Below are 22,184 nucleotides of genomic sequence, written 5' to 3'. Positions count from 1 at the left end.
CTGGGCTGGGGGGCAGTCAACCACCAGTACACACAGCAGAACCTAAACCCATACCATTATTGCTAAGCAGCAAGACAGGGGCCCATTGCACTCCCACGGGGCCTTTTTAAATGCAATCCATAACCCGGATTTGCCAGGAACCCTTCTTACTCCTCCTACTTGCATGTGACACTGGGCTTAGGATCTGCATAGGAAACACACACACAAGCACACACCTACCTTTGTTGCCTGCAGATGCCTCCTTGGCTGTCCCCAAACGGTATCAAACCAACACCCACGGAAGCTGTAAGCATAGAGGACATGCCTGCACCCCATTGGACTTACCTGTGTGGGTTAAATCCGGGTTATTTGACAACCTATGGCGGTGATGGTTCTGCTCAGGCAGAGCAGTGCTGATGCTCCTCATAAAGCTGTCGCTGCTGTGAAGGTTCTAGGTGACATCACAAATCCCTATGGTTACATACACAACAAAGCTGGGTTGTTGTTGTTTACACTCTGCAAGGCCTGTGGAAGTGAGTGACATCATAGCACTGTAGTTCTGAGGGTTCTAGATGGATGCAACAATCTCCTGTTGCTTCTATGAAGGCCATAATAGACGACATCACCAAACAGCTCCATAGTCACATACACAGCAAAGGAGAGATGTTGTTTACACCTAGTGATGTCAGTGGTATTGAGTGACATCACAGCACAGTGCTAAGGCTCCTGGGCCTGGACACAGCAGCGGCTGCAATATCTCAACGGAGAATACGTTTATATATATGTGTGTGTGTGCGCGTATATATATATATATATATATATATATATATATATATATATTTCTCCGCCGAAATCACTTTTAAACCCATTTCCACCTTTTTTTCCCTTCTCTTCCTCTTACTTTTTTTTCACGTTTTTTTACGTTTTTCTCCTTTTCGCCTCTTTTCTGGGCGTATTATTCTTCTTTTTCTTCTTTTTTTTCGTCTAATGCATACCCCCTCAGTGCAGCAATGCTTATTCAATACCGCCAGCAGATGGAGACACTGGGGGATAATTTTCTAAGGATTTATACTGATTTTTCCTGTCTGAATTTGTCGCACAGAAAGTTGCAGGCCAAATATGTGTGACATTTCTGCGACTTTAGCTTCTAGAGCATTTTTACAACATTATACATAGGTGCTGAATACATAAAAAGCGACTGTTCAGCGACAGACAAGTCGCATCGGCTGAAAGTAGGCCAGAATGTCAGTCCATGTTGGAGCAGGTTTAGATACAGTCTAAAGTATAGATCTCAAAGTCTGTGCACAGAATTTAGCAAGGGCCTCGCACCTTCTGATGCATCAGGTAGGTGCACAATAGCATAGCCTAACCCTCTGTACTTTGGTCTATATTGATGCGGGACATAGACAGCCAGCTGATGACCAATCCATTAGTGCAATGGATGGCTGGAAGCATTTGTCTTTGCCTTTGCAATACCACAGAAGCAATGCATGGTCAATGTACAGCAATGACACACCTGTGTGAACAGCCAGGAGACCCCCCCCCCCCCCCCATGTTATGTTACATAGTTACATAGTTAGTACGGTCGAAAAAAGACATATGTCCATCAAGTTCAACCAGGGAATTAAGGGGTAGGGGTGTGGCGCGATATTGGGGAAGGGATGAGATTTTATATTTCTTCATAAGCATTAATCTTATTTTGTCAATTAGGAACATTCAGCACCCACCCGCTATCAAGGCAGCTGCCTATCATGTCATGCCCTACCTGCACAGGTGTGCTGGCTACTCAAATGATCCAATTAAGGAGGCCATTTAGTCAGCAGCAGCAGAAGTCCTGTGCCTGGACGCTCCAACAGCGGCCAGACACAAGCAGAAGCAGCAGCAGCAGCACCACCTTTTGTTTTTTGGCTGCAGCAGCAAGGCCCACAGGGCTGGCTAGCTGGCTAGCCAGCAAGCAGGTAGCAATGAAAGTAGGAATCTTTCTTTTTAACCCTGTAAGGGGGTGGTGCACTGTACCCGAAGATACTGCCATATCGGGTCAATGCATAGGGCGACGGAAGCAAGCTTCGAAATCGGCCCCCGTTCTCAAAAATCCATTTAATATATGGTCCCCAGATAGGGGACGTATCAGATATTAAACTGATAAGAACAGATACTACACTTGATCTTAGCCAAAAGGCCGAGAAGCGATAACCGTGAAAGGGGCGGGCCCAACAAGGTCCCCTTCATGGGCACTATCACTGCTTGCTGTCAGGGAGGCTGCCAGACAATTTTCCATGCACACTCTGGGCTGGGGGGCAGTCAACCACCAGTACACACAGCAGAACCTAAACCCATACCATTATTGCTAAGCAGCAAGACAGGGGCCCATTGCACTCCCACGGGGCCTTTTTAAATGCAATCCATAACCCGGATTTGCCAGGAACCCTTCTTACTCCTCCTACTTGCATGTGACACTGGGCTTAGGATCTGCATAGGAAACACACACACAAGCACACACCTACCTTTGTTGCCTGCAGATGCCTCCTTGGCTGTCCCCAAACGGTATCAAACCAACACCCACGGGAAGCTGTAAGCATAGAGGACATGCCTGCACCCCATTGGACTTACCTGTGTGGGTTAAATCCGGGTTATTTGACAACCTATGGCGGTGATGGTTCTGCTCAGGCAGAGCAGTGCTGATGCTCCTCATAAAGCTGTCGCTGCTGTGAAGGTTCTAGGTGACATCACAAATCCCTATGGTTACATACACAACAAAGCTGGGTTGTTGTTGTTTACACTCTGCAAGGCCTGTGGAAGTGAGTGACATCATAGCACTGTAGTTCTGAGGGTTCTAGATGGATGCAACAATATCCTGTTGCTTCTATGAAGGCAATAATAGACGACATCACCAAACAGCTCCATAGTCACATACACAGCAAAGGAGAGATGTTGTTTACACCTAGTGATGTCAGTGGTATTGAGTGACATCACAGCACAGTGCTAAGGCTCCTGGGCCTGGACACAGCAGCGGCTGCAATATCTCAACGGAGAATACGTTTATATATATGTGTGTGTGTGCGCGTATATATATATATATATATATATATATATATATATATATATTTCTCCGCCGAAATCACTTTAAAACCCATTTCCACCTTTTTTTCCCTTCTCTTCCTCTTACTTTTTTTTCACGTTTTTTTACGTTTTTCTCCTTTTCGCCTCTTTTCTGGGCGTATTATTCTTCTTTTTCTTCTTTTTTTTCGTCTAATGCATACCCCATCAGTGCAGCAATGCTTATTCAATACCGCCAGCAGATGGAGACACTGGGGGATAATTTTCTAAGGATTTATACTGATTTTTCCTGTCTGAATTTGTCGCACAGAAAGTTGCAGGCCAAATATGTGTGACATTTCTGCGACTTTAGCTTCTAGAGCATTTTTACAACATTATACATAGGTGCTGAATACATAAAAAGCGACTGTTCAGCGACAGACAAGTCGCATCGGCTGAAAGTAGGCCAGAATGTCAGTCCATGTTGGAGCAGGTTTAGATACAGTCTAAAGTATAGATCTCAAAGTCTGTGCACAGAATTTAGCAAGGGCCTCGCACCTTCTGATGCATCAGGTAGGTGCACAATAGCATAGCCTAACCCTCTGTACTTTGGTCTATATTGATGCGGGACATAGACAGCCAGCTGATGACCAATCCATTAGTGCAATGGATGGCTGGAAGCATTTGTCTTTGCCTTTGCAATACCACAGAAGCAATGCATGGTCAATGTACAGCAATGACACACCTGTGTGAACAGCCAGGAGACCCCCCCCCCCCCCCCCCCCCCCATGTTATGTTACATAGTTACATAGTTAGTACGGTCGAAAAAAGACATATGTCCATCAAGTTCAACCAGGGAATTAAGGGGTAGGGGTGTGGCGCGATATTGGGGAAGGGATGAGATTTTATATTTCTTCATAAGCATTAATCTTATTTTGTCAATTAGGAACATTCAGCACCCACCCGCTATCAAGGCAGCTGCCTATCATGTCATGCCCTACCTGCACAGGTGTGCTGGCTACTCAAATGATCCAATTAAGGAGGCCATTTAGTCAGCAGCAGCAGAAGTCCTGTGCCTGGACGCTCCAACAGCGGCCAGACACAAGCAGAAGCAGCAGCAGCAGCACCACCTTTTGTTTTTTGGCTGCAGCAGCAAGGCCCACAGGGCTGGCTAGCTGGCTAGCCAGCAAGCAGGTAGCAATGAAAGTAGGAATCTTTCTTTTTAACCCTGTAAGGGGGTGGTGCACTGTACCCGAAGATACTGCCATATCGGGTCAATGCATAGGGCGACGGAAGCAAGCTTCGAAATCGGCCCCCGTTCTCAAAAATCCATTTAATATATGGTCCCCAGATAGGGGACGTATCAGATATTAAACTGATAAGAACAGATACTACACTTGATCTTAGCCAAAAGGCCGAGAAGCGATAACCGTGAAAGGGGCGGGCCCAACAAGGTCCCCTTCATGGGCACTATCACTGCTTGCTGTCAGGGAGGCTGCCAGACAATTTTCCATGCACACTCTGGGCTGGGGGGCAGTCAACCACCAGTACACACAGCAGAACCTAAACCCATACCATTATTGCTAAGCAGCAAGACAGGGGCCCATTGCACTCCCACGGGGCCTTTTTAAATGCAATCCATAACCCGGATTTGCCAGGAACCCTTCTTACTCCTCCTACTTGCATGTGACACTGGGCTTAGGATCTGCATAGGAAACACACACACAAGCACACACCTACCTTTGTTGCCTGCAGATGCCTCCTTGGCTGTCCCCAAACGGTATCAAACCAACACCCACGGGAAGCTGTAAGCATAGAGGACATGCCTGCACCCCATTGGACTTACCTGTGTGGGTTAAATCCGGGTTATTTGACAACCTATGGCGGTGATGGTTCTGCTCAGGCAGAGCAGTGCTGATGCTCCTCATAAAGCTGTCGCTGCTGTGAAGGTTCTAGGTGACATCACAAATCCCTATGGTTACATACACAACAAAGCTGGGTTGTTGTTGTTTACACTCTGCAAGGCCTGTGGAAGTGAGTGACATCATAGCACTGTAGTTCTGAGGGTTCTAGATGGATGCAACAATCTCCTGTTGCTTCTATGAAGGCCATAATAGACGACATCACCAAACAGCTCCATAGTCACATACACAGCAAAGGAGAGATGTTGTTTACACCTAGTGATGTCAGTGGTATTGAGTGACATCACAGCACAGTGCTAAGGCTCCTGGGCCTGGACACAGCAGCGGCTGCAATATCTCAACGGAGAATACGTTTATATATATGTGTGTGTGTGCGCGTATATATATATATATATATATATATATATATATATATATATATTTCTCCGCCGAAATCACTTTTAAACCCATTTCCACCTTTTTTTCCCTTCTCTTCCTCTTACTTTTTTTTCACGTTTTTTTACGTTTTTCTCCTTTTCGCCTCTTTTCTGGGCGTATTATTCTTCTTTTTCTTCTTTTTTTTCGTCTAATGCATACCCCATCAGTGCAGCAATGCTTATTCAATACCGCCAGCAGATGGAGACACTGGGGGATAATTTTCTAAGGATTTATACTGATTTTTCCTGTCTGAATTTGTCGCACAGAAAGTTGCAGGCCAAATATGTGTGACATTTCTGCGACTTTAGCTTCTAGAGCATTTTTACAACATTATACATAGGTGCTGAATACATAAAAAGCGACTGTTCAGCGACAGACAAGTCGCATCGGCTGAAAGTAGGCCAGAATGTCAGTCCATGTTGGAGCAGGTTTAGATACAGTCTAAAGTATAGATCTCAAAGTCTGTGCACAGAATTTAGCAAGGGCCTCGCACCTTCTGATGCATCAGGTAGGTGCACAATAGCATAGCCTAACCCTCTGTACTTTGGTCTATATTGATGCGGGACATAGACAGCCAGCTGATGACCAATCCATTAGTGCAATGGATGGCTGGAAGCATTTGTCTTTGCCTTTGCAATACCACAGAAGCAATGCATGGTCAATGTACAGCAATGACACACCTGTGTGAACAGCCAGGAGACCCCCCCCCCCCCCCCCCCATGTTATGTTACATAGTTACATAGTTAGTACGGTCGAAAAAAGACATATGTCCATCAAGTTCAACCAGGGAATTAAGGGGTAGGGGTGTGGCGCGATATTGGGGAAGGGATGAGATTTTATATTTCTTCATAAGCATTAATCTTATTTTGTCAATTAGGAACATTCAGCACCCACCCGCTATCAAGGCAGCTGCCTATCATGTCATGCCCTACCTGCACAGGTGTGCTGGCTACTCAAATGATCCAATTAAGGAGGCCATTTAGTCAGCAGCAGCAGAAGTCCTGTGCCTGGACGCTCCAACAGCGGCCAGACACAAGCAGAAGCAGCAGCAGCAGCACCACCTTTTGTTTTTTGGCTGCAGCAGCAAGGCCCACAGAGCTGGCTAGCTGGCTAGCCAGCAAGCAGGTAGCAATGAAAGTAGGAATCTTTCTTTTTAACCCTGTAAGGGGGTGGTGCACTGTACCCGAAGATACTGCCATATCGGGTCAATGCATAGGGCGACGGAAGCAAGCTTCGAAATCGGCCCCCGTTCTCAAAAATCCATTTAATATATGGTCCCCAGATAGGGGACGTATCAGATATTAAACTGATAAGAACAGATACTACACTTGATCTTAGCCAAAAGGCCGAGAAGCGATAACCGTGAAAGGGGCGGGCCCAACAAGGTCCCCTTCATGGGCACTATCACTGCTTGCTGTCAGGGAGGCTGCCAGACAATTTTCCATGCACACTCTGGGCTGGGGGGCAGTCAACCACCAGTACACACAGCAGAACCTAAACCCATACCATTATTGCTAAGCAGCAAGACAGGGGCCCATTGCACTCCCACGGGGCCTTTTTAAATGCAATCCATAACCCGGATTTGCCAGGAACCCTTCTTACTCCTCCTACTTGCATGTGACACTGGGCTTAGGATCTGCATAGGAAACACACACACAAGCACACACCTACCTTTGTTGCCTGCAGATGCCTCCTTGGCTGTCCCCAAACGGTATCAAACCAACACCCACGGGAAGCTGTAAGCATAGAGGACATGCCTGCACCCCATTGGACTTACCTGTGTGGGTTAAATCCGGGTTATTTGACAACCTATGGCGGTGATGGTTCTGCTCAGGCAGAGCAGTGCTGATGCTCCTCATAAAGCTGTCGCTGCTGTGAAGGTTCTAGGTGACATCACAAATCCCTATGGTTACATACACAACAAAGCTGGGTTGTTGTTGTTTACACTCTGCAAGGCCTGTGGAAGTGAGTGACATCATAGCACTGTAGTTCTGAGGGTTCTAGATGGATGCAACAATCTCCTGTTGCTTCTATGAAGGCCATAATAGACGACATCACCAAACAGCTCCATAGTCACATACACAGCAAAGGAGAGATGTTGTTTACACCTAGTGATGTCAGTGGTATTGAGTGACATCACAGCACAGTGCTAAGGCTCCTGGGCCTGGACACAGCAGCGGCTGCAATATCTCAACGGAGAATACGTTTATATATATGTGTGTGTGTGCGCGTATATATATATATATATATATATATATATATATATATATATATTTCTCCGCCGAAATCACTTTTAAACCCATTTCCACCTTTTTTTCCCTTCTCTTCCTCTTACTTTTTTTTCACGTTTTTTTACGTTTTTCTCCTTTTCGCCTCTTTTCTGGGCGTATTATTCTTCTTTTTCTTCTTTTTTTTCGTCTAATGCATACCCCATCAGTGCAGCAATGCTTATTCAATACCGCCAGCAGATGGAGACACTGGGGGATAATTTTCTAAGGATTTATACTGATTTTTCCTGTCTGAATTTGTCGCACAGAAAGTTGCAGGCCAAATATGTGTGACATTTCTGCGACTTTAGCTTCTAGAGCATTTTTACAACATTATACATAGGTGCTGAATACATAAAAAGCGACTGTTCAGCGACAGACAAGTCGCATCGGCTGAAAGTAGGCCAGAATGTCAGTCCATGTTGGAGCAGGTTTAGATACAGTCTAAAGTATAGATCTCAAAGTCTGTGCACAGAATTTAGCAAGGGCCTCGCACCTTCTGATGCATCAGGTAGGTGCACAATAGCATAGCCTAACCCTCTGTACTTTGGTCTATATTGATGCGGGACATAGACAGCCAGCTGATGACCAATCCATTAGTGCAATGGATGGCTGGAAGCATTTGTCTTTGCCTTTGCAATACCACAGAAGCAATGCATGGTCAATGTACAGCAATGACACACCTGTGTGAACAGCCAGGAGACCCCCCCCCCCCCCCCCATGTTATGTTACATAGTTACATAGTTAGTACGGTCGAAAAAAGACATATGTCCATCAAGTTCAACCAGGGAATTAAGGGGTAGGGGTGTGGCGCGATATTGGGGAAGGGATGAGATTTTATATTTCTTCATAAGCATTAATCTTATTTTGTCAATTAGGAACATTCAGCACCCACCCGCTATCAAGGCAGCTGCCTATCATGTCATGCCCTACCTGCACAGGTGTGCTGGCTACTCAAATGATCCAATTAAGGAGGCCATTTAGTCAGCAGCAGCAGAAGTCCTGTGCCTGGACGCTCCAACAGCGGCCAGACACAAGCAGAAGCAGCAGCAGCAGCACCACCTTTTGTTTTTTGGCTGCAGCAGCAAGGCCCACAGGGCTGGCTAGCTGGCTAGCCAGCAAGCAGGTAGCAATGAAAGTAGGAATCTTTCTTTTTAACCCTGTAAGGGGGTGGTGCACTGTACCCGAAGATACTGCCATATCGGGTCAATGCATAGGGCGACGGAAGCAAGCTTCGAAATCGGCCCCCGTTCTCAAAAATCCATTTAATATATGGTCCCCAGATAGGGGACGTATCAGATATTAAACTGATAAGAACAGATACTACACTTGATCTTAGCCAAAAGGCCGAGAAGCGATAACCGTGAAAGGGGCGGGCCCAACAAGGTCCCCTTCATGGGCACTATCACTGCTTGCTGTCAGGGAGGCTGCCAGACAATTTTCCATGCACACTCTGGGCTGGGGGGCAGTCAACCACCAGTACACATAGCAGAACCTAAACCCATACCATTATTGCTAAGCAGCAAGACAGGGGCCCATTGCACTCCCACGGGGCCTTTTTAAATGCAATCCATAACCCGGATTTGCCAGGAACCCTTCTTACTCCTCCTACTTGCATGTGACACTGGGCTTAGGATCTGCATAGGAAACACACACACAAGCACACACCTACCTTTGTTGCCTGCAGATGCCTCCTTGGCTGTCCCCAAACGGTATCAAACCAACACCCACGGGAAGCTGTAAGCATAGAGGACATGCCTGCACCCCATTGGACTTACCTGTGTGGGTTAAATCCGGGTTATTTGACAACCTATGGCGGTGATGGTTCTGCTCAGGCAGAGCAGTGCTGATGCTCCTCATAAAGCTGTCGCTGCTGTGAAGGTTCTAGGTGACATCACAAATCCCTATGGTTACATACACAACAAAGCTGGGTTGTTGTTGTTTACACTCTGCAAGGCCTGTGGAAGTGAGTGACATCATAGCACTGTAGTTCTGAGGGTTCTAGATGGATGCAACAATCTCCTGTTGCTTCTATGAAGGCCATAATAGACGACATCACCAAACAGCTCCATAGTCACATACACAGCAAAGGAGAGATGTTGTTTACACCTAGTGATGTCAGTGGTATTGAGTGACATCACAGCACAGTGCTAAGGCTCCTGGGCCTGGACACAGCAGCGGCTGCAATATCTCAACGGAGAATACGTTTATATATATGTGTGTGTGTGCGCGTATATATATATATATATATATATATATATATATATATATATATATATTTCTCCGCCGAAATCACTTTTAAACCCATTTCCACCTTTTTTTCCCTTCTCTTCCTCTTACTTTTTTTTCACGTTTTTTTACGTTTTTCTCCTTTTCGCCTCTTTTCTGGGCGTATTATTCTTCTTTTTCTTCTTTTTTTTCGTCTAATGCATACCCCATCAGTGCAGCAATGCTTATTCAATACCGCCAGCAGATGGAGACACTGGGGGATAATTTTCTAAGGATTTATACTGATTTTTCCTGTCTGAATTTGTCGCACAGAAAGTTGCAGGCCAAATATGTGTGACATTTCTGCGACTTTAGCTTCTAGAGCATTTTTACAACATTATACATAGGTGCTGAATACATAAAAAGCGACTGTTCAGCGACAGACAAGTCGCATCGGCTGAAAGTAGGCCAGAATGTCAGTCCATGTTGGAGCAGGTTTAGATACAGTCTAAAGTATAGATCTCAAAGTCTGTGCACAGAATTTAGCAAGGGCCTCGCACCTTCTGATGCATCAGGTAGGTGCACAATAGCATAGCCTAACCCTCTGTACTTTGGTCTATATTGATGCGGGACATAGACAGCCAGCTGATGACCAATCCATTAGTGCAATGGATGGCTGGAAGCATTTGTCTTTGCCTTTGCAATACCACAGAAGCAATGCATGGTCAATGTACAGCAATGACACACCTGTGTGAACAGCCAGGAGACCCCCCCCCCCCCCCCCGTGTTATGTTACATAGTTACATAGTTAGTACGGTCGAAAAAAGACATATGTCCATCAAGTTCAACCAGGGAATTAAGGGGTAGGGGTGTGGCGCGATATTGGGGAAGGGATGAGATTTTATATTTCTTCATAAGCATTAATCTTATTTTGTCAATTAGGAACATTCAGCACCCACCCGCTATCAAGGCAGCTGCCTATCATGTCATGCCCTACCTGCACAGGTGTGCTGGCTACTCAAATGATCCAATTAAGGAGGCCATTTAGTCAGCAGCAGCAGAAGTCCTGTGCCTGGACGCTCCAACAGCGGCCAGACACAAGCAGAAGCAGCAGAAGCAGCAGCAGCAGCACCACCTTTTGTTTTTTGGCTGCAGCAGCAAGGCCCACAGGGCTGGCTAGCTGGCTAGCCAGCAAGCAGGTAGCAATGAAAGTAGGAATCTTTCTTTTTAACCCTGTAAGGGGGTGGTGCACTGTACCCGAAGATACTGCCATATCGGGTCAATGCATAGGGCGACGGAAGCAAGCTTCGAAATCGGCCCCCGTTCTCAAAAATCCATTTAATATATGGTCCCCAGATAGGGGACGTATCAGATATTAAACTGATAAGAACAGATACTACACTTGATCTTAGCCAAAAGGCCGAGAAGCGATAACCGTGAAAGGGGCGGGCCCAACAAGGTCCCCTTCATGGGCACTATCACTGCTTGCTGTCAGGGAGGCTGCCAGACAATTTTCCATGCACACTCTGGGCTGGGGGGCAGTCAACCACCAGTACACACAGCAGAACCTAAACCCATACCATTATTGCTAAGCAGCAAGACAGGGGCCCATTGCACTCCCACGGGGCCTTTTTAAATGCAATCCATAACCCGGATTTGCCAGGAACCCTTCTTACTCCTCCTACTTGCATGTGACACTGGGCTTAGGATCTGCATAGGAAACACACACACAAGCACACACCTACCTTTGTTGCCTGCAGATGCCTCCTTGGCTGTCCCCAAACGGTATCAAACCAACACCCACGGGAAGCTGTAAGCATAGAGGACATGCCTGCACCCCATTGGACTTACCTGTGTGGGTTAAATCCGGGTTATTTGACAACCTATGGCGGTGATGGTTCTGCTCAGGCAGAGCAGTGCTGATGCTCCTCATAAAGCTGTCGCTGCTGTGAAGGTTCTAGGTGACATCACAAATCCCTATGGTTACATACACAACAAAGCTGGGTTGTTGTTGTTTACACTCTGCAAGGCCTGTGGAAGTGAGTGACATCATAGCACTGTAGTTCTGAGGGTTCTAGATGGATGCAACAATCTCCTGTTGCTTCTATGAAGGCCATAATAGACGACATCACCAAACAGCTCCATAGTCACATACACAGCAAAGGAGAGATGTTGTTTACACCTAGTGATGTCAGTGGTATTGAGTGACATCACAGCACAGTGCTAAGGCTCCTGGGCCTGGACACAGCAGCGGCTGCAATATCTCAACGGAGAATACGTTTATATATATGTGTGTGTGTGCGCGTATATATATATATATATATATATATATATATATATATATATATTTCTCCGCCGAAATCACTTTTAAACCCATTTCCACCTTTTTTTCCCTTCTCTTCCTCTTACTTTTTTTTCACGTTTTTTTACGTTTTTCTCCTTTTCGCCTCTTTTCTGGGCGTATTATTCTTCTTTTTCTTCTTTTTTTTCGTCTAATGCATACCCCATCAGTGCAGCAATGCTTATTCAATACCGCCAGCAGATGGAGACACTGGGGGATAATTTTCTAAGGATTTATACTGATTTTTCCTGTCTGAATTTGTCGCACAGAAAGTTGCAGGCCAAATATGTGTGACATTTCTGCGACTTTAGCTTCTAGAGCATTTTTACAACATTATACATAGGTGCTGAATACATAAAAAGCGACTGTTCAGCGACAGACAAGTCGCATCGGCTGAAAGTAGGCCAGAATGTCAGTCCATGTTGGAGCAGGTTTAGATACAGTCTAAAGTATAGATCTCAAAGTCTGTGCACAGAATTTAGCAAGGGCCTCGCACCTTCTGATGCATCAGGTAGGTGCACAATAGCATAGCCTAACCCTCTGTACTTTGGTCTATATTGATGCGGGACATAGACAGCCAGCTGATGACCAATCCATTAGTGCAATGGATGGCTGGAAGCATTTGTCTTTGCCTTTGCAATACCACAGAAGCAATGCATGGTCAATGTACAGCAATGACACACCTGTGTGAACAGCCAGGAGACCCCCCCCCCCCCCCCATGTTATGTTACATAGTTACATAGTTAGTACGGTCGAAAAAAGACATATGTCCATCAAGTTCAACCAGGGAATTAAGGGGTAGGGGTGTGGCGCGATATTGGGGAAGGGATGAGATTTTATATTTCTTCATAAGCATTAATCTTATTTTGTCAATTAGGAACATTCAGCACCCACCCGCTATCAAGGCAGCTGCCTATCATGTCATGCCCTACCTGCACAGGTGTGCTGGCTACTCAAATGATCCAATTAAGGAGGCCATTTAGTCAGCAGCAGCAGAAGTCCTGTGCCTGGACGCTCCAACAGCGGCCAGACACAAGCAGAAGCAGCAGCAGCAGCACCACCTTTTGTTTTTTGGCTGCAGCAGCAAGGCCCACAGGGCTGGCTAGCTGGCTAGCCAGCAAGCAGGTAGCAATGAAAGTAGGAATCTTTATTTTTAACCCTGTAAGGGGGTGGTGCACTGTACCCGAAGATACTGCCATATCGGGTCAATGCATAGGGCGACGGAAGCAAGCTTCGAAATCGGCCCCCGTTCTCAAAAATCCATTTAATATATGGTCCCCAGATAGGGGACGTATCAGATATTAAACTGATAAGAACAGATACTACACTTGATCTTAGCCAAAAGGCCGAGAAGCGATAACCGTGAAAGGGGCGGGCCCAACAAGGTCCCCTTCATGGGCACTATCACTGCTTGCTGTCAGGGAGGCTGCCAGACAATTTTCCATGCACACTCTGGGCTGGGGGGCAGTCAACCACCAGTACACACAGCAGAACCTAAACCCATACCATTATTGCTAAGCAGCAAGACAGGGGCCCATTGCACTCCCACGGGGCCTTTTTAAATGCAATCCATAACCCGGATTTGCCAGGAACCCTTCTTACTCCTCCTACTTGCATGTGACACTGGGCTTAGGATCTGCATAGGAAACACACACACAAGCACACACCTACCTTTGTTGCCTGCAGATGCCTCCTTGGCTGTCCCCAAACGGTATCAAACCAACACCCACGGGAAGCTGTAAGCATAGAGGACATGCCTGCACCCCATTGGACTTACCTGTGTGGGTTAAATCCGGGTTATTTGACAACCTATGGCGGTGATGGTTCTGCTCAGGCAGAGCAGTGCTGATGCTCCTCATAAAGCTGTCGCTGCTGTGAAGGTTCTAGGTGACATCACAAATCCCTATGGTTACATACACAACAAAGCTGGGTTGTTGTTGTTTACACTCTGCAAGGCCTGTGGAAGTGAGTGACATCATAGCACTGTAGTTCTGAGGGTTCTAGATGGATGCAACAATCTCCTGTTGCTTCTATGAAGGCCATAATAGACGACATCACCAAACAGCTCCATAGTCACATACACAGCAAAGGAGAGATGTTGTTTACACCTAGTGATGTCAGTGGTATTGAGTGACATCACAGCACAGTGCTAAGGCTCCTGGGCCTGGACACAGCAGCGGCTGCAATATCTCAACGGAGAATACGTTTATATATATGTGTGTGTGCGCGTATATATATATATATATATATATATATATATATATATATATATATATATTTCTCCGCCGAAATCACTTTTAAACCCATTTCCACCTTTTTTTCCCTTCTCTTCCTCTTACTTTTTTTTCACGTTTTTTTACGTTTTTCTCCTTTTCGCCTCTTTTCTGGGCGTATTATTCTTCTTTTTCTTCTTTTTTTTCGTCTAATGCATACCCCATCAGTGCAGCAATGCTTATTCAATACCGCCAGCAGATGGAGACACTGGGGGATAATTTTCTAAGGATTTATACTGATTTTTCCTGTCTGAATTTGTCGCACAGAAAGTTGCAGGCCAAATATGTGTGACATTTCTGCGACTTTAGCTTCTAGAGCATTTTTACAACATTATACATAGGTGCTGAATACATAAAAAGCGACTGTTCAGCGACAGACAAGTCGCATCGGCTGAAAGTAGGCCAGAATGTCAGTCCATGTTGGAGCAGGTTTAGATACAGTCTAAAGTATAGATCTCAAAGTCTGTGCACAGAATTTAGCAAGGGCCTCGCACCTTCTGATGCATCAGGTAGGTGCACAATAGCATAGCCTAACCCTCTGTACTTTGGTCTATATTGATGCGGGACATAGACAGCCAGCTGATGACCAATCCATTAGTGCAATGGATGGCTGGAAGCATTTGTCTTTGCCTTTGCAATACCACAGAAGCAATGCATGGTCAATGTACAGCAATGACACACCTGTGTGAACAGCCAGGAGACCCCCCCCCCCCCCCCCCCATGTTATGTTACATAGTTACATAGTTAGTACGGTCGAAAAAAGACATATGTCCATCAAGTTCAACCAGGGAATTAAGGGGTAGGGGTGTGGCGCGATATTGGGGAAGGGATGAGATTTTATATTTCTTCATAAGCATTAATCTTATTTTGTCAATTAGGAACATTCAGCACCCACCCGCTATCAAGGCAGCTGCCTATCATGTCATGCCCTACCTGCACAGGTGTGCTGGCTACTCAAATGATCCAATTAAGGAGGCCATTTAGTCAGCAGCAGCAGAAGTCCTGTGCCTGGACGCTCCAACAGGGGCCAGACACAAGCAGAAGCAGAAGCAGCAGAAGCAGCAGCAGCAGCACCACCTTTTGTTTTTTGGCTGCAGCAGCAAGGCCCACAGGGCTGGCTAGCTGGCTAGCCAGCAAGCAGGTAGCAATGAAAGTAGGAATCTTTCTTTTTAACCCTGTAAGGGGGTGGTGCACTGTACCCGAAGATACTGCCATATCGGGTCAATGCATAGGGCGACGGAAGCAAGCTTCGAAATCGGCCCCCGTTCTCAAAAATCCATTTAATATATGGTCCCCAGATAGGGGACGTATCAGATATTAAACTGATAAGAACAGATACTACACTTGATCTTAGCCAAAAGGCCGAGAAGCGATAACCGTGAAAGGGGCGGGCCCAACAAGGTCCCCTTCATGGGCACTATCACTGCTTGCTGTCAGGGAGGCTGCCAGACAATTTTCCATGCACACTCTGGGCTGGGGGGCAGTCAACCACCAGTACACACAGCAGAACCTAAACCCATACCATTATTGCTAAGCAGCAAGACAGGGGCCCATTGCACTCCCACGGGGCCTTTTTAAATGCAATCCATAACCCGGATTTGCCAGGAACCCTTCTTACTCCTCCTACTTGCATGTGACACTGGGCTTAGGATCTGCATAGGAAACACACACACAAGCACACACCTACCTTTGTTGCCTGCAGATGCCTCCTTGGCTGTCCCCAAACGGTATCAAACCAACACCCACGGGAAGCTGTAAGCATAGAGGACATGCCTGCACCCCATTGGACTTACCTGTGTGGGTTAAATCCGGGTTATTTGACAACCTATGGCGGTGATGGTTCTGCTCAGGCAGAGCAGTGCTGATGCTCCTCATAAAGCTGTCGCTGCTGTGAAGGTTCTAGGTGACATCACAAATCCCTATGGTTACATACACAACAAAGCTGGGTTGTTGTTGTTTACACTCTGCAAGGCCTGTGGAAGTGAGTGACATCATAGCACTGTAGTTCTGAGGGTTCTAGATGGATGCAACAATCTCCTGTTGCTTCTATGAAGGCCATAATAGACGACATCACCAAACAGCTCCATAGTCACATACACAGCAAAGGAGAGATGTTGTTTACACCTAGTGATGTCAGTGGTATTGAGTGACATCACAGCACAGTGCTAAGGCTCCTGGGCCTGGACACAGCAGCGGCTGCAATATCTCAACGGAGAATACGTTTATATATATGTGTGTGTGTGCGCGTATATATATATATATATATATATATATATATATATATATATATATTTCTCCGCCGAAATCACTTTTAAACCCATTTCCACCTTTTTTTCCCTTCTCTTCCTCTTACTTTTTTTTCACGTTTTTTTACGTTTTTCTCCTTTTCGCCTCTTTTCTGGGCGTATTATTCTTCTTTTTCTTCTTTTTTTTCGTCTAATGCATACCCCATCAGTGCAGCAATGCTTATTCAATACCGCCAGCAGATGGAGACACTGGGGGATAATTTTCTAAGGATTTATACTGATTTTTCCTGTCTGAATTTGTCGCACAGAAAGTTGCAGGCCAAATATGTGTGACATTTCTGCGACTTTAGCTTCTAGAGCATTTTTACAACATTATACATAGGTGCTGAATACATAAAAAGCGACTGTTCAGCAACAGACAAGTCGCATCGGCTGAAAGTAGGCCAGAATGTCAGTCCATGTTGGAGCAGGTTTAGATACAGTCTAAAGTATAGATCTCAAAGTCTGTGCACAGAATTTAGCAAGGGCCTCGCACCTTCTGATGCATCAGGTAGGTGCACAATAGCATAGCCTAACCCTCTGTACTTTGGTCTATATTGATGCGGGACATAGACAGCCAGCTGATGACCAATCCATTAGTGCAATGGATGGCTGGAAGCATTTGTCTTTGCCTTTGCAATACCACAGAAGCAATGCATGGTCAATGTACAGCAATGACACACCTGTGTGAACAGCCAGGAGACCCCCCCCCCCCCCATGTTATGTTACATAGTTACATAGTTAGTACGGTCGAAAAAAGACATATGTCCATCAAGTTCAACCAGGGAATTAAGGGGTAGGGGTGTGGCGCGATATTGGGGAAGGGATGAGATTTTATATTTCTTCATAAGCATTAATCTTATTTTGTCAATTAGGAACATTCAGCACCCACCCGCTATCAAGGCAGCTGCCTATCATGTCATGCCCTACCTGCACAGGTGTGCTGGCTACTCAAATGATCCAATTAAGGAGGCCATTTAGTCAGCAGCAGCAGAAGTCCTGTGCCTGGACGCTCCAACAGCGGCCAGACACAAGCAGAAGCAGCAGCAGCAGCAGCAGCACCACCTTTTGTTTTTTGGCTGCAGCAGCAAGGCCCACAGGGCTGGCTAGCTGGCTAGCCAGCAAGCAGGTAGCAATGAAAGTAGGAATCTTTCTTTTTAACCCTGTAAGGGGGTGGTGCACTGTACCCGAAGATACTGCCATATCGGGTCAATGCATAGGGCGACGGAAGCAAGCTTCGAAATCGGCCCCCGTTCTCAAAAATCCATTTAATATATGGTCCCCAGATAGGGGACGTATCAGATATTAAACTGATAAGAACAGATACTACACTTGATCTTAGCCAAAAGGCCGAGAAGCGATAACCGTGAAAGGGGCGGGCCCAACAAGGTCCCCTTCATGGGCACTATCACTGCTTGCTGTCAGGGAGGCTGCCAGACAATTTTCCATGCACACTCTGGGCTGGGGGGCAGTCAACCACCAGTACACACAGCAGAACCTAAACCCATACCATTATTGCTAAGCAGCAAGACAGGGGCCCATTGCACTCCCACGGGGCCTTTTTAAATGCAATCCATAACCCGGATTTGCCAGGAACCCTTCTTACTCCTCCTACTTGCATGTGACACTGGGCTTAGGATCTGCATAGGAAACACACACACAAGCACACACCTACCTTTGTTGCCTGCAGATGCCTCCTTGGCTGTCCCCAAACGGTATCAAACCAACACCCACGGGAAGCTGTAAGCATAGAGGACATGCCTGCACCCCATTGGACTTACCTGTGTGGGTTAAATCCGGGTTATTTGACAACCTATGGCGGTGATGGTTCTGCTCAGGCAGAGCAGTGCTGATGCTCCTCATAAAGCTGTCGCTGCTGTGAAGGTTCTAGGTGACATCACAAATCCCTATGGTTACATACACAACAAAGCTGGGTTGTTGTTGTTTACACTCTGCAAGGCCTGTGGAAGTGAGTGACATCATAGCACTGTAGTTCTGAGGGTTCTAGATGGATGCAACAATCTCCTGTTGCTTCTATGAAGGCCATAATAGACGACATCACCAAACAGCTCCATAGTCACATACACAGCAAAGGAGAGATGTTGTTTACACCTAGTGATGTCAGTGGTATTGAGTGACATCACAGCACAGTGCTAAGGCTCCTGGGCCTGGACACAGCAGCGGCTGCAATATCTCAACGGAGAATACGTTTATATATATGTGTGTGTGTGCGCGTATATATATATATATATATATATATATATATATATATATATATATTCTCCGCCGAAATCACTTTTAAACCCATTTCCACCTTTTTTTCCCTTCTCTTCCTCTTACTTTTTTTTCACGTTTTTTTACGTTTTTCTCCTTTTCGCCTCTTTTCTGGGCGTATTATTCTTCTTTTTCTTCTTTTTTTTCGTCTAATGCATACCCCATCAGTGCAGCAATGCTTATTCAATACCGCCAGCAGATGGAGACACTGGGGGATAATTTTCTAAGGATTTATACTGATTTTTCCTGTCTGAATTTGTCGCACAGAAAGTTGCAGGCCAAATATGTGTGACATTTCTGCGACTTTAGCTTCTAGAGCATTTTTACAACATTATACATAGGTGCTGAATACATAAAAAGCGAGCGACAGACAAGTCGCATCGGCTGAAAGTAGGCCAGAATGTCAGTCCATGTTGGAGCAGGTTTAGATACAGTCTAAAGTATAGATCTCAAAGTCTGTGCACAGAATTTAGCAAGGGCCTCGCACCTTCTGATGCATCAGGTAGGTGCACAATAGCATAGCCTAACCCTCTGTACTTTGGTCTATATTGATGCGGGACATAGACAGCCAGCTGATGACCAATCCATTAGTGCAATGGATGGCTGGAAGCATTTGTCTTTGCCTTTGCAATACCACAGAAGCAATGCATGGTCAATGTACAGCAATGACACACCTGTGTGAACAGCCAGGAGACCCCCCCCCCCCCCCATGTTATGTTACATAGTTACATAGTTAGTACGGTCGAAAAAAGACATATGTCCATCAAGTTCAACCAGGGAATTAAGGGGTAGGGGTGTGGCGCGATATTGGGGAAGGGATGAGATTTTATATTTCTTCATAAGCATTAATCTTATTTTGTCAATTAGGAACATTCAGCACCCACCCGCTATCAAGGCAGCTGCCTATCATGTCATGCCCTACCTGCACAGGTGTGCTGGCTACTCAAATGATCCAATTAAGGAGGCCATTTAGTCAGCAGCAGCAGAAGTCCTGTGCCTGGACGCTCCAACAGCGGCCAGACACAAGCAGAAGCAGCAGAAGCAGCAGCAGCAGCACCACCTTTTGTTTTTTGGCTGCAGCAGCAAGGCCCACAGGGCTGGCTAGCTGGCTAGCCAGCAAGCAGGTAGCAATGAAAGTAGGAATCTTTCTTTTTAACCCTGTAAGGGGGTGGTGCACTGTACCCGAAGATACTGCCATATCGGGTCAATGCATAGGGCGACGGAAGCAAGCTTCGAAATCGGCCCCCGTTCTCAAAAATCCATTTAATATATGGTCCCCAGATAGGGGACGTATCAGATATTAAACTGATAAGAACAGATACTACACTTGATCTTAGCCAAAAGGCCGAGAAGCGATAACCGTGAAAGGGGCGGGCCCAACAAGGTCCCCTTCATGGGCACTATCACTGCTTGCTGTCAGGGAGGCTGCCAGACAATTTTCCATGCACACTCTGGGCTGGGGGGCAGTCAACCACCAGTACACACAGCAGAACCTAAACCCATACCATTATTGCTAAGCAGCAAGACAGGGGCCCATTGCACTCCCACGGGGCCTTTTTAAATGCAATCCATAACCCGGATTTGCCAGGAACCCTTCTTACTCCTCCTACTTGCATGTGACACTGGGCTTAGGATCTGCATAGGAAACACACACACAAGCACACACCTACCTTTGTTGCCTGCAGATGCCTCCTTGGCTGTCCCCAAACGGTATCAAACCAACACCCACGGGAAGCTGTAAGCATAGAGGACATGCCTGCACCCCATTGGACTTACCTGTGTGGGTTAAATCCGGGTTATTTGACAACCTATGGCGGTGATGGTTCTGCTCAGGCAGAGCAGTGCTGATGCTCCTCATAAAGCTGTCGCTGCTGTGAAGGTTCTAGGTGACATCACAAATCCCTATGGTTACATACACAACAAAGCTGGGTTGTTGTTGTTTACACTCTGCAAGGCCTGTGGAAGTGAGTGACATCATAGCACTGTAGTTCTGAGGGTTCTAGATGGATGCAACAATCTCCTGTTGCTTCTATGAAGGCCATAATAGACGACATCACCAAACAGCTCCATAGTCACATACACAGCAAAGGAGAGATGTTGTTTACACCTAGTGATGTCAGTGGTATTGAGTGACATCACAGCACAGTGCTAAGGCTCCTGGGCCTGGACACAGCAGCGGCTGCAATATCTCAACGGAGAATACGTTTATATATATGTGTGTGTGTGCGCGTATATATATATATATATATATATATATATATATATATATATATATTTCTCCGCCGAAATCACTTTTAAACCCATTTCCACCTTTTTTTCCCTTCTCTTCCTCTTACTTTTTTTTCACGTTTTTTTACGTTTTTCTCCTTTTCGCCTCTTTTCTGGGCGTATTATTCTTCTTTTTCTTCTTTTTTTTCGTCTAATGCATACCCCATCAGTGCAGCAATGCTTATTCAATACCGCCAGCAGATGGAGACACTGGGGGATAATTTTCTAAGGATTTATACTGATTTTTCCTGTCTGAATTTGTCGCACAGAAAGTTGCAGGCCAAATATGTGTGACATTTCTGCGACTTTAGCTTCTAGAGCATTTTTACAACATTATACATAGGTGCTGAATACATAAAAAGCGACTGTTCAGCGACAGACAAGTCGCATCGGCTGAAAGTAGGCCAGAATGTCAGTCCATGTTGGAGCAGGTTTAGATACAGTCTAAAGTATAGATCTCAAAGTCTGTGCACAGAATTTAGCAAGGGCCTCGCACCTTCTGATGCATCAGGTAGGTGCACAATAGCATAGCCTAACCCTCTGTACTTTGGTCTATATTGATGCGGGACATAGACAGCCAGCTGATGACCAATCCATTAGTGCAATGGATGGCTGGAAGCATTTGTCTTTGCCTTTGCAATACCACAGAAGCAATGCATGGTCAATGTACAGCAATGACACACCTGTGTGAACAGCCAGGAGACCCCCCCCCCCCCCCCATGTTATGTTACATAGTTACATAGTTAGTACGGTCGAAAAAAGACATATGTCCATCAAGTTCAACCAGGGAATTAAGGGGTAGGGGTGTGGCGCGATATTGGGGAAGGGATGAGATTTTATATTTCTTCATAAGCATTAATCTTATTTTGTCAATTAGGAACATTCAGCACCCACCCGCTATCAAGGCAGCTGCC

General features: G+C 45.9%; 9 non-coding genes across 9 annotated transcripts; all 9 read right to left on the bottom strand.

The window, feature by feature from the left end:
- Window positions 1–1,979: 1,979 nt before the first annotated feature.
- LOC130340914 (U2 spliceosomal RNA) lies at window positions 1,980–2,170 on the bottom strand. Its single transcript, XR_008880943.1, has one exon. It is a non-coding gene; the product is annotated as a U2 spliceosomal RNA (small nuclear RNA).
- Window positions 2,171–4,251: 2,081 nt separating this feature from the next.
- Window positions 4,252–4,442, bottom strand: LOC130340912 (U2 spliceosomal RNA). The gene has a single exon (XR_008880942.1). It is a non-coding gene; the product is annotated as a U2 spliceosomal RNA (small nuclear RNA).
- A 2,079-nt stretch (window positions 4,443–6,521) lies between these two features.
- Window positions 6,522–6,712, bottom strand: LOC130340911 (U2 spliceosomal RNA). The gene has a single exon (XR_008880941.1). It is a non-coding gene; the product is annotated as a U2 spliceosomal RNA (small nuclear RNA).
- Window positions 6,713–8,789: 2,077 nt separating this feature from the next.
- LOC130340910 (U2 spliceosomal RNA) lies at window positions 8,790–8,980 on the bottom strand. The gene has a single exon (XR_008880940.1). It is a non-coding gene; the product is annotated as a U2 spliceosomal RNA (small nuclear RNA).
- A 2,090-nt stretch (window positions 8,981–11,070) lies between these two features.
- Window positions 11,071–11,261, bottom strand: LOC130340909 (U2 spliceosomal RNA). Its single transcript, XR_008880939.1, has one exon. It is a non-coding gene; the product is annotated as a U2 spliceosomal RNA (small nuclear RNA).
- A 2,076-nt stretch (window positions 11,262–13,337) lies between these two features.
- LOC130340908 (U2 spliceosomal RNA) lies at window positions 13,338–13,528 on the bottom strand. Its single transcript, XR_008880938.1, has one exon. It is a non-coding gene; the product is annotated as a U2 spliceosomal RNA (small nuclear RNA).
- A 2,098-nt stretch (window positions 13,529–15,626) lies between these two features.
- On the bottom strand, window positions 15,627–15,817 carry LOC130340907 (U2 spliceosomal RNA). Its single transcript, XR_008880937.1, has one exon. It is a non-coding gene; the product is annotated as a U2 spliceosomal RNA (small nuclear RNA).
- Window positions 15,818–17,899: 2,082 nt separating this feature from the next.
- On the bottom strand, window positions 17,900–18,090 carry LOC130340906 (U2 spliceosomal RNA). The gene has a single exon (XR_008880936.1). It is a non-coding gene; the product is annotated as a U2 spliceosomal RNA (small nuclear RNA).
- Window positions 18,091–20,168: 2,078 nt separating this feature from the next.
- Window positions 20,169–20,359, bottom strand: LOC130340905 (U2 spliceosomal RNA). Its single transcript, XR_008880935.1, has one exon. It is a non-coding gene; the product is annotated as a U2 spliceosomal RNA (small nuclear RNA).
- Between the last annotated feature and the right edge of the window lie 1,825 nt (window positions 20,360–22,184).

Source organism: Hyla sarda, unplaced genomic scaffold, assembly GCF_029499605.1.
Source record: "Hyla sarda isolate aHylSar1 unplaced genomic scaffold, aHylSar1.hap1 scaffold_605, whole genome shotgun sequence".
NCBI classification, from domain to species: domain Eukaryota; kingdom Metazoa; phylum Chordata; class Amphibia; order Anura; family Hylidae; genus Hyla; species Hyla sarda.
The sequence above is the reverse complement of the archived record's forward strand: the minus strand, read 5'-3'. Positions and strand labels throughout refer to the sequence as shown.